This window comes from Adiantum capillus-veneris, chromosome 2 (genome assembly GCF_014529385.1).
Source record: "Adiantum capillus-veneris isolate H3 chromosome 2, ASM1452938v2, whole genome shotgun sequence".
Classification (NCBI taxonomy): domain Eukaryota; kingdom Viridiplantae; phylum Streptophyta; class Polypodiopsida; order Polypodiales; family Pteridaceae; genus Adiantum; species Adiantum capillus-veneris.
Genome location: NC_140932.1, coordinates 113,853,143 through 113,866,442, shown reverse-complemented (window position 1 = coordinate 113,866,442; position 13,300 = coordinate 113,853,143). Strand labels below are relative to the sequence as shown.

General features: G+C 40.2%; 1 pseudogene; it reads right to left on the bottom strand.

Moving 5' to 3' along the window:
- Window positions 1-944: 944 nt before the first annotated feature.
- Window positions 945-11,951, bottom strand: LOC147463412 (uncharacterized; annotated as a pseudogene).
- Window positions 11,952-13,300: the final 1,349 nt, after the last annotated feature.

Sequence of the window (13,300 nt, the reverse complement as noted above, 5' to 3'; positions counted from 1 at the left end):
CCATGGATGTCCATAGTACATGGCGTGCTGGATGCCTTCGGCAAGATGATCACCCTCCAACATAGGGGAAAAACTCATGTTTTGGATGTAAAGCTCAAAGGGGAGCCTATCCCTAATGTATTTTCTTCTACTATCACTTCTGTAATAAAGAATCATCTTTCTGTGTAATTGATTTTTGCACGTGATGTCTCAAATAATCGTGATTCAAATTTATTAGTGTTAAATAAAGAAAGGTCAGCATTTTTGAAAGAGCTTAGTGACTACTTTTCTGATTCATTACCGTCGCAATTGCCGCTAGAGAGACCTGAGGACCATCGAACAGATTTGGTGCCAGGCATAGTGAAAACCCAAAACAGAAAGGGCAGAAACGAAAACGGAAAAACCGGAGTTTTGGAGTTTCGAGTGAGGTCAGAACGGTTACGAAAGAAGGTTTTTTAATTTATTAAAAGCCCAATATATCACTTAAAAGTGAAAACAAGAACCCTAGAAACTTGAAATTTGAAAGACATGTCAATAATCATACTCTATAGAACTTTAAAATTTATATGACAAAAATCCTTAACCTTCAACCTAGACTCTACCAATGACCACTTTGTACTCTAAAGGTCTCCAACGTTCAAACAAAGACTCAAGAGACATTTTATTCAAAGACACTTTTCAATGTCATGAAACGACAATCATACATGATACTACTCAATGCCAAAAAACTAAGAAAAAAGTGACCGAGTCATAAGTGAAGACTCAAGAACCATAACATGTCGAGACTCCAAACCCATAAATCACTTTTTTGGGTTCATAAACATAAAGATAAGCAATCCATCTAGTGGAACTATCGATGGTCAAGAGTCTGAGCCATGGGAATCCTCCTCCTCCTCCTCCTCTTGGCTCTCCTCACTAGATGCGGAGTAGGAGCCAACATATTGAGGTTGTCTCCTCCTTTGCCCCTATCCCCTCGTATCATGAACTGGAGTAACCGCCTCCTCATAGAGCAAGGCATATAAATCACACTCCTCCTAAGGGATGTCTGGAATATCCTGCACCTTTTTTATGTCAATTTTGTCGATATTGACCTGTGTAGGCTCAGGGGAATAAGAAAGCCTTTCAAGGAGCTTTTTCTTTGGCATTGAAATACACCAATCGTTCAAGCTGTAGGGTAGTAAGCTTATTCCTCTTCTTTGTATGGAAGAGGGCCCAAGTGCTCCGACTCCTCTCACAAGGACCAACAGTACAATCTTGTGAGAGCACTCAAATGGCAAGGCGTTTCTGTAAAATACACTATACATATCACGAGAAGGAGAGAATTTAGAAAGTTGAGCATAAGACTTATTTTGGAAAGAGCTAAATGCGTAGAGATTAAGAAAGAGTGGTTACCAAAGTAGGTGCACAATTCCCATATTTTTCCCACCATGAGATAGGCTGCAGTTGTGTGTCTCGCAGCTTTGCAGTGGCTTGACCAAAGTGGTTGCTTTCATTCCGAAAGACCAGCAAATCATCTTCAATATTCTTGATCATTGCCAAATCACCTTTTGCATACTTCACATACTCCTGAAACCCTTGATCTAGTTCGTCCGATTCATATTGTGCTTGATCACGCCATAAAGGGTGTAAGACATGGGCAACTGCATGGATTGGCTCATTAAATCAATTCCAATGTGATAACCACACCTCCCGCAATTCCTCAATCGTGAAAGCCATCGAAACCATTGTATATATATAAAATAACATACATAAAGCACCCATAAAAAATTTGGCCGACTATGATAAAACTTTGGGAGTACAAAGGGTTTGAAACTTACTTTCCACATTGCATGTAGGCATTCCTTTGGAGAGCCTCCCCAATTTTATCCATGTCCTCGTAGAGAAGGCCTAATGTGCACCCCTCCATGTCGGTGATGTGCAAGACCATGTAGATAGGAGTTAAGGATTTTCACCATTGCCTCGGCCTCAATCCACCAAGTCTCATTGAACACATTGCATCGAAAATCCTAGAATTTTGGAGCGCTAATTTCATCCCAAGCATGCCATTCCTCACAATTTATGGTGCGTATGAGATTTGAGTGCACCCTATTGAGACGCTCGAGAACAATAAACATGTAAGCAAACCTAGTGGTGGAGGGCTTCAAGAGCTCTAGAGTACTATTGGCCCAAAACATGCTCAATACCTTAGGCCTCCTCGTGACAAACTTGACCATACTTCTAGCAGTGGCAAAGATTTCAATCACCCAAAATATCTTGCCAATATCCTCAATGAGTAGGTCCAAGGAATGAGATGCACAAACTGTCCAAACAATGGTAGGATACTCAACTTGCAACAAGCATCCCATTGCCACACAATTGCTGCCATTGTCAATTAGAACTTGTACAACATGCTCTACACCCATCTCCTTGATCACCTTGCTGATGTGTCCATAAATGTAAGAGCCTGTAAGAGTGACACTGACACCTGAAGCATCTATGGCTTTCCAAAACATGGTTCCTTTGCATGAATAAACCAAGACATTGTAGACACTTCTCCTCCGCACATCTGACCACCCATCACAAAGAATAGTACATTCATACTTCTTTTATGTTATGAACTTTAATGTTATGAACTTTCGCTTGAAGCCCTATTTGAGTCGCCTTCTACCAAAGGATCTACCAAAGATCTGTCCAAAGGCCTGTCCAAAGGCCGTTGTCTTATGTAAGTACTGTTACATGAAGCATGAGTGTAACTCCAGCCAAAAATCTGAGGGGCCAAACAATGAAGATCTCGTCAAGGACTCTGAAGCACTCTCTTTGGAAAAGATGCTCTATGATGGTACATGAATATACCATCATCCAGGGGGAGGGCTAATGATAGCCGTTTTTTCGGCTCTTTGTAATTGCCACAGTGAGTTACCTCACCCTACCAAAATCACCCAAACACTGTGGCTATCCCTACCATTTCACTGTACATAGGCGTGCGTGAGTCACGGGACTTTTCCCATATCTTCTTAAACCCTCAGCTAGCTAGTCACTGAGCTAGGTGAGCCAAAAAAAATAAAAAAAATAAAAAAATAAAAGTATATTATGGCCTCTTTGTGTGTAAATATTTCATTGTATATATGGCCTAAATATAGGGATTTTTTATAATTATTTTGGTATTTTATTTAAATATTTCTACTTAGGTGTGTGTTTTATTAAACCTATGTACACCTTCTTTCATCCTCTTACACCATAATTATATATATATATATATATATATATATATATATATATATATATATATATATATATATATATATTTATTATTTATTTATTTTTTGCCAATATGTACATACTCTAACCTCATATTTTTCCTTTACACAAATCACTCCCACATTTTCACCCTCACCCTCGTGAAAACAAAAAATTGATTTCTACTCATTGGTTACTTTTATTATATTATTTACTTGTATACCTTTTCCTCTTTCACCCAAAATAATTCAAGGAGGGACCATATCAGATGATTCCAATATCTTTCCATATCCATAACTCCTCCATATTTTTATTATTATTTTTACTCATTATTCTAACACCATGTGCTCATTGAGCTAAAGTCCATGAATAGTCCATACACTAGTCCCACCATGTATATATTTCTTATTTCACCAATAATCCTCCTCCATGCATGGGTCAAGGGCAACTTGAATGCTTTGTATTATAATATGACAAAGGAGGGGCTCACTCTTGGATGCATTGTACAAATTCAACAAAGGAGGGGGCCACTAAAAGACTTTTTGCAGGCATAAAAAACAGGCTTTTTGGTGAGAATTTTGGCACCTATCTCCACTCCGAATTTGGAGCGGTGGTCAAAAGAGAAAATGTAGCCCACGCTCTGAATAATCACCCCAGATTTTTTCATGATTTTTGGAGCTACCAACTGTGAGCTATGAGTTTTTTAGTGGACCCCAGTTTTCCCATGCTATGCAGCCACACTCTCTCTTCCACTTTATCATTTTCCTCTTTCACACACACTTCTCCACTCATCATCCCCATCTCTCTCACCACTCCTCTCTGCACACTACTCACCTTCTCCTCAACCTTGAAGAATAAGAGAAACCATGGTGAACTCATACCTCCCACACACAATTCCATTCCAAAATTGACCACCTAGTCTCATTTTTCCTCCTCCAAATTACCCATATCTATCAAAAAACCACAAAATTCAGCCTCTTCTCTTAAAAGACAGCATCATGGTGGTTGATTACTCAGCTTCAATTACCTTATCTCTCAAGGAAGGTCAAGAGTGGAGAAAAAATGTACCGTCAAAGCTAGTGGACCGTCAACAAGCGTCAAAATTGGCCCTACTCAAGACACTTGGAGCATCAACCTTGTAAGAAATCCACCTTTTCTTACCTCTTAAGAGTTTTTCTTCCTTATTTGTATCCTACATGGATACTCCCATTGTAAATATCCAATTCCATTTGTAAATTAATACTAACTCTACTAACACTAACCCACTATGAAAAGTCCTATCACCTCCATTTCTCTCCTCTCTCTTTCCCCACCAACTTCTTGATAATTCCAAGCAAAAGAAATTAGATAAATTGTTGAAAATCTAACCCAACCATGGTTAGAGGAGTAACCCTAGCCTTCAAAATTGCTATAAAAGGAGGGTGTAGCTAGCATAAAAGGGGGGGAGCCATAAGCAAGAGCACTATGCTATAGCTTGAGAAGCCAAGCTCAACCTCTCTAGAAGGAGCTCTTGAGTGGAAGCTCATTGTCTTATGCATGTGCATGTGTTGTAATAGGGGATTAGCAAGGGAAATCTATGCCATTGTAAGAGAGAGAGTGATCATTCAATTGAGAGTAGGAAATCTATCATTTCTCCTACTAGTGTAAGCCCAACATTCGCTGAATCAAGGAGGGTGGATTTGGACTAAGCTTGGATACTTTGTCTCCCTTCCAACGTGAAGTAATGGACAACAATGATGCGTAAGTGTCTTGGTGTTTTTTTTTTGTTAAGTTCTTGATAGCTTGTCTCTGGTGTTGTCATCAATCTAGCCATAAATCCCACATACTGTAAGAGGGCGACAGGGTGGAGAGGACTCCCCTGGCCTTAAGACAGTGATTGGGGTGGCTTTTCTTGTGATGTGTTGTGGTGAAATTTACGCAAGCTATGTTGAACAAGTACTAATCTCACTTTGATTTGTCATGACAGATTTGTAAGAAGGTATTAATGCAACAAGCACCCCCTCCCCCTTTCTCTTTCTTTCTTAAATATATAATTGTGTTTGCTTGATCATCGCCGATACGTTTCAAAGCAGCCCGAGCACTATCTCTCTCTCTCTCTCTATCTATCTCACTATCTCTCTCTCTCTCTCTCTCTCTCTCTCTCTCTCTCTCTATCTCACTATCTCTCTCTCTCTCTCGTGTTTTAGTGTGTGAGAGTATTCCATTGGTGTTAGGGTTAGTGTAAATTCCTTGCTTGTTTGTGGGTTGCTCTAACTATTCTCCTCTTTTGCGTCCTAGTTCACTCTTAAACTAGGTGGTGCCCCTTGTGTAGTTGGGATTTGGCGGTGGGTTTGTTGTTTTGGTTTGTGTTGTGTTGTGCCCCAGCCCCATTGAGCAGCACGGGAGCCTTGAAGGGTGTCTAGAGGCCACTCTTCTTGTTGCCTGCCGCCCTGGACCGCCTCAAATTGGTGCCCCCACTGAGGACGGCTTGTGTATTTTTGTGTAGAATCAACCTTTAGCATAGTCAAGTAGTTTGCATGAATCACGAAGATTTATATGATCCCTTCATTCCCATTGCAAGGTAAAAGGTACACATAATTGTTAGTACTAAGTTGCAATTTCAACGTGTCATTCATAGAATTTTAGGTCCTCTTAGGTTGGCCGAGATAAACGCTTCAGTAAATCCTTTTATTTTGCCTCTCATTAGGTACGACCTTAGTTTGGACGTCTATATTTTTGTTTTGTTTTAAGCATTAGGGCATGCATAGGCCATGGATAATGGCCCAGGAATAGAGGTTTTTCCCTTTCATTTTACTCCACACATTAGAATAAACGTTGCAATTAGTAGAAAGATCCATTTTCAACAACGAATGGTGTTCATGTTTGGTGCCCAAAGAGCAGGAGAAATTCTTGCATCACCAAACCCTGTCATTCTACCTCTCATCAACTACCACACTTCTTTTGATGTACATGTGTTCATTTTATTTTAAAATGAAGTGCAGCCCGGCAAAGTAGTGTGTATGTTTGTTTTTTCTTTGTCCAAGTTGTTACAAGAAACAAAAAAACGATCATTTGTTTTAACTGGGATTGTGTGTGCAGTGAAAGTTCAATCCTTAGAGATCTAGCTCTATTACCAATTGAGTTGCAGGAGCAAGTAGTAAGGCGTCTCCCTCATAACAAGAGGGTGGTGAAGTTAAGACGGAAGGTCCTACGCGTGGATTCCATTTTCCTCTTGTTGTTGGGCACTAAGGAAGACCGCGCATTCATCCAACTAGTGTGTGCCCTAAGATTGGTAAATAGAGTGAAATTTGGCGTTTGGCGAGTGCATTTCACCATTGAGGAAGAATCTTCAGGAAACTTGCGGCCAGAGTTCATGCTTCATAGACTTGCTCAACCCAAGTGGAGAGGTGGTCATGAAAGAGAAGTTCAATCTACCAAGTTCAGCTAGCAACAATGAAGCAGAATATGACACTCTACTTCATGGTTTGAAGATGTGCATTGGCCAAGGGATACAACGCCTCATGGTAAAGGGAGATGCACTTCTCATTGTTAAACAGATTTTAGGCATTTGGGCATGCAAGAATGAGAGCTTACGGACAAAAGTTCATGCCATTCGTAGATTGTTTAATCAATTTGAAGAAGTGCAACTATATCATATTCCTAGGAAACAGAATGAAGATGCTGATTTACTTGCACAACAAGCCGTTGCATGTGTAAAGAAAGAAGTGCAGGTCATCATGGTGGCGGCTGCTGTGAAGCAACCGAGGTACCAGGGATTGGAGTCATTGGCTCCCATCATTGGCTACATTTTGGAGGGTGAGTTTCCACCAGACTTCACAAAAGCTCAGAAGAGGAGACTCATGAAGAAGGCAAGCGTATATCTCTTCCTAGAAGGCTCCCTCTATCAAAGAGGGAAGGATCAAGTGTACAGACGAGTACCAACTATCAAGTAAATTCCAGCCATTCTAAAAGGTTTGCATGAAGAGGCATGTGGTGGTCATTTTGCCCAAGAATTAACTATGAAGAAGATTTTGCTTTCGGGGTATGTTTGGCCAAGTTTGCATGTGGATGTTCAACATTGGTGTAAAAGCTGTCACACTTGTCAGATAAATGGAAATAGAAGGTTGGTGCATGGCCCGAGGCAAATAGTGCTTGCAAATGGACCCTTTGAAAAGTGGGGCATTGATGCTATGGGTCCTCTGCTTAGGACAAAAAATGGTAAACTCTACATTCTAGTGGCTGTAGACTATATGACTACGTGGGTGGAAGCACAAAGTGTGGCAAAGGTAAATGAGAAGACAGTGAGCAAATTCGTCTACACTCACATTTGTTGTAGATTTGGCACACCTTTGGAGATTGTTTGTGATAATGGTCCAGGGTTTAGAAAAGGATTGCTCACAGAAGTTTGTGAAGAGCTTCACATTCTACATCGTCATAGCACACCATACTACCCACAGTCAAATGGTTTGGTGGAGAAGGCTAATGGTGTCATTACAGGAATCATTAGAAAGATGGTGCAAAACAAGACAAAATTATGGGATGACTTCTTGGATGGTGCCTTGTGGGCATATCGAACCACATATAGGGAAGCCACGGAGTTCACACCATTTCACTTGGTCTATGGTCAAGAGGCTTTGCAGCCTATCGAGCTCAACATTCCAACAATGCGACTTCATGGCAAAGGAGCACAAGATGATCAAGAGGCATGGATGGATTGACTTCTTACGTTAGTGGAGCTTGAGTGGAAAAGAGAAGCAGCATATGAGTGCTACAAGAGGAAAGCCACACAAGCGAAAGAAACGCACGACAAGAAACTGAAGGACAAAGGCATCAAGGAAGGAGAGCTTGTGCTAAGGTATGACAATCGACTTGACAATCGTTTTGATGCCAAGTTTGAAACAAGATGGCAAGGGCCATACATAGTCAAGAAGGCTTTCAATTCAAGTTACTATCAGCTTATGGACTTGAATGGTAAAGAGCACTCCAGGAAAGTAAACGGGTATCGCTTGAAGCCCTATTTGAGTCGCCTTCTACCAAAGATCTGTCCAAAGGCCGTTGCCTTATGTAAGTACTGTTACATGAAGCATGAGTGTAACTCCAGCCAAAAATCTGAGGGGCCAAACAATGAAGATCTCGTCAAGGACTCTGAAGCACTCTCTTTGGAAAAGATGCTCTATGATGGTACATGAATATACCATCATCCAGGGGGAGGGCTAATGATAGCCGTTTTTTCGGCTCTTTGTAATTGCCACAGTGAGTTACCTCACCCTACCAAAATCACCCAAACACTGTGGCTATCCCTACCATTTCACTGTACATAGGCGTGCGTGAGTCACGGGACTTTTCCCATATCTTCTTAAAAACCCTCAGCTAGCTAGTCACTGGGTTAGGTGAGCCAAAAAAAATAAAAAAAATAAAAAAATAAAAGTATATTATGGCCTCTTTGTGTGTAAATATTTCATTATATATATGGCCTAAATATAGGTATTTTTTATAATTATTTTGGTATTTTATTTAAATATTTCTACTTAGGTGTGTGTTTTATTAAACCTATGTACACCTTCTTTCATCCTCTTACACCATAATTATATATATATATATATATTTTTTTTTTTAATTTTTTTTTTGCCAATATGTACATACTCTAACCTCATATTTTTCCTTTACACAAATCACTCCCACATTTTCACCCTCACCCTCGTTAAAACAAAAAATTGATTTCTACTCATTGGTTACTTTTATTATATTATTTACTTGCATACCTTTTCCTCTTTCACCCAAAATAATTCAAGGAGGGACCATATCAGATGTTCCAATATCTTTCCATATCCATAACTCCTCCATATTTTTATTATTATTTTTACTCATTATTCTAACACCATGTGCTCATTGAGCTAAAGTCCATGAATAGTCCATACACTAGTCCCACCATGTATATATTTCTTATTTCACCAATAATCCTCCTCCATGCATGGGTCAAGGGTAACTTGAATGCTTTGTATTATAATATGACAAAGGAGGGGCTCACTCTTGGATGCATTGTACAAATTCAACAAAGGAGGGGGCCACTAAAAGACTTTTTGTAGGCATAAAAAACAGGCTTTTTGGTGAGAATTTTGGCACCTATCTCCACTCCGAATTTGGAGTAGTGGTCAAAAGAGAAAATGTAGCCCACGCTCTGAATAATTACCCCAGATTTTTTCATGATTTTTGGAGCTACGAGCTGTGAGCTATGATTTTTTTAGTGGACCCCAGTTTTCCCATGCTATGCAGCCACACTCTCTCTTCCACTTTATCATTTTCCTCTTTCACACACACTTCTCCACTCATCATCCCCATCTCTCTCACCACTCCTCTCTGCACACTACTCACCTTCTCCTCAACCTTGAAGAATAAGAGAAACCATGGTGAACTCATACCTCCCACACACAATTCCATTCCAAAATTGACCACCTAGTCTCATTTTTCCTCCTCCAAATTACCCATATCTATCAAAAAACCACAAAATTCAGCCTCTTCTCTTAAAAGACAGCATCATGGTGGTTGATTACTCAGCTTCAATTACCTTGTCTCTCAAGGAAGGTCAAGAGTGGAGAAAAAATGTACCGTCAAAGCTAGTGGACCGTCAACAAGCGTCAAAATTGGCCCTACTCAAGACACTTGGAGCATCAACATTGTAAAAAATCCACCTTTTCTTACCTCTTAAGAGTTTTTCTTCCTTATTTGTATCCTACATGGATACTCCCATTGTAAATATCCAATTCCATTTGTAAATTAATACTAACTCTACTAACACTAACCCACTATGAAAAGTCCTATCACCTCCATTTCTCTCCTCTCTCTTTCCCCACCAACTTCTTGATAATTCCAAGCAAAAGAAATTAGATAAAATGTTGAAAATCTAACCCCCAACCATGGTTAGAGGAGTAACCCTAGCCTTCAAAATTGCTATAAAAGGAGGGTGTAGCTAGCATAAAAGGAGGGGAGCCATAAGCAAGAGCACTATGCTATAGCTTGAGAAGCCAAGCTCAACCTCTCTAGAAGGAGCTCTTGAGTGAAAGCTCATTGTCTTATGCATGTGCATGTGTTGTAATAGGGGATTAGCAAGGGAAATCTATGCCATTGTAAGAGAGAGAGTGATCATTCAATTGAGAGTAGGAAATCTATCATTTCTCCTACTAGTGTAAGCCCAACATTCGCTGAATCAAGGAGGGTGGATTTGGACTAAGCTTGGATACTTTGTCTCCCTTCCAACGTGAAGTAGTGGACAACAATGATGCGTAAATGTCTTGGTGTTTTTTTTTTGTTAAGTTCTTGATAGCTTGTCTCTGGTGTTGTCATCAATCTAGCCATAAATCCCACATACTGTAAGAGGGCGATAGGGTGGAGAGGACTCCCCTGGCCTTAAGACAGTGATTGGGGTGGCTTTTCTTGTGATGTGTTGTGGTGAAATTTACGCAAGCTATGTTGAACAAGTACTAATCTTACTTTGATTTGTCATGACAGATTTGTAAGAAGGTATTAATGCAACAAGCACCCCCTCCCCCTTTCTCTCTCTTTCTTAAATATATAATTGTGTTTGCTTGATCATCGCCGATACGTTTCAAAGCAGCCCGAGCACTATCTCTCTCTCTCTCTCTCTCTCTCTCTCTATCTCACTATCTCTCTCTCTCTCTCTCTCTCTCTCTCTATCTCACTATCTCTCTCTCTCGCTCTCGTGTTTTAGTGTGTGAGAGTATTCCATTGGTGTTAGGGTTAGTGTAAATTCCTTGCTTGTTTGTGGGTTGCTCTAACGATTCTCCTCTTTTGCGTCCTAGTTCGCTCTTAAACTAGGTGGTGCCCCTTGTGTAGTTGGGATTTGGCGGTGGGTTTGTTGTTTTGGTTTGTGTTGTGTTGTGCCCCAGCCCCATTGAGCAGCACGGGAGCCTTGAAGGGTGTCTAGAGGCCACTCTTCTTGTTGCCCGCCCCGGACCGCCTCAGTAGCATCAACCATATTCACATGAGGCATAACAAGAGAATCTCCATCATTTTCCATATCTTCTAAAACCTCAATATTCTCTTCATCAATTAAGGCAGGATCACCCACACCATCATGCACATCATCAAGTTTCTCATTGATAGGCTCTTCATCAACAACACAAGTAGTATACCTAATTGCTTCATCACCCTTTTGCATACAATCACCCAAAGCATACAGTTGAAAACCCTCATCATACACATCACCATCTTTCTCATTCCTAACTTCCTTGACCTCCATCATGTGATCTTTGCCTACTTCATATACACAAAGAGAACTCCCAAGAATCACATTTGTGTTACAAACATACTCCTCTTCATTAGAACATACATTACAAGCATCAACCATGTGACTTGGATATTCAAAATTCTCATTTCTCTGCGTTTAAGACTCATTCATAACCATGGTAGCCTTCTTTCCTACATCCATCTTACTAGCATCATCATCTTTGACAGGAAGGTTGACATCAAAGCGCTTAAACCACAAGAATGGCATACATTGAGCATTCTTCTTGATCTTATTGTGCATATGGAATTCTTCTTTCACATGCTCCACAGAATGAGAAACATGGATTGCATACGTTGTCCATATTTATGTCTAAAACATAAGATACATTTGGCTTCACATTTTCTTGCAATCCAGGCTGCTTCACTCTCTCTAGCTTCCATTCATTATGCTTTGCAATCCGTACTGCATCCTCAAATGTAAGTGGCCTTTTAAGCTCAATCTTTAACTTCAAATCAGCTCTCAAACTTTGCATAAACAGACACTTTTTAAGGATAAAAGGAGGAGCATCACTTCCCAAAGAAACACACCATCTTCTCCATAAAGCATTGAACTCCTTGACAAAGGCATTTACACTTTGACCATCACATTGAACAAGTCCTTCAACGGAGTGCCATACATCCATTGGGTCCTCTACCTTCTTGAACTTCTCAAGAAACGAATTCTTAATGCATTTAAGTCATAAAAGACGCATGGGTTTCCACAATTCAACCTACATAGTTTTGCCCCAAAGTTTCCATACACTGTAGGTTGTAGAGAACAAACCATAACTCCAAAACCCCAACTCCAAAAGACACGATTTCAAACTTCAAAAAATCTCATCAAAATATTCAACAAAAGTACTAAAATCCTTCAAATTGAACCCACACACAACTATGTGCAAAATCAACGTGAACAGGATGTTGTAATAGGAAGACTAGGTGTAGAGAGAGCTAGTCGAGGGAAAAAAACTGCATTTAAAGACATCAAGAATCCAGAATGAGCTCAGACCTAAAAAATTCCAAACTTTGGCTGAAATTTTTCAAGGTTTCACATGAGTTTAAACTATATACAAGTCTCACTTCAAAAAACTTACTCACGGGCACTTACAGTAGCCCGAGAGTTGTCACTACACTAGCGACTTGCAGTGCATGTACATATGCTTGCTAAAGCAAGCTAAAAACCCCACAAAAAGAAAGCACACACACCAATCTGACATCGGACGTCATGTCTGTATGTAAAAATTTACCAAAAACGGGGTTCTCAAAATGCACGCAATAACGTCTATATTTGCGTTTTACTTGATCACTGTCGATACGTTTTTAAAGAAGCCCCCCCCCCCCCCTCTCTCTCTCTCTCTCTCTCTCTCTCTCTCTGCGTCCTAGTTTGCATCTAAAACTAGGTGGTGCCCCAAATTTGTGTAGGGTTAGGTTGCGGGTTTGTGTGTGTTTTTGTTGTTTTTCTTTTCCAACCCCAACCCAATTGAGCAGCAGGAGACCCTAGAGAGGTGCTTAGAGGCCAATCTTCTTGTTGCCTGCTCTAGACCGCCTTGCTGCTAGTAGAGTCTATTGCAAAGAGTGTGACTCAAGGACATCACTCGCACACTATCTTTAAATAAGTCTCAGACACTTTTTCAAATTCAACATCGAAATGTCTTCCTATTCGACTCATTCAAAAATCGGAACGACAGTGCGTTATAAGTATATACTCTCTTTTTATAAGACTAATTGTCATGGAGCTCAGGTTTACTTGGATCCTTACGAAGAGTATGCTATTTGCATTGATGACCTTGGTATTGAGTTTGAAGAGAAAATTAGGACAAACAACCAAGCAAAAATGTACATG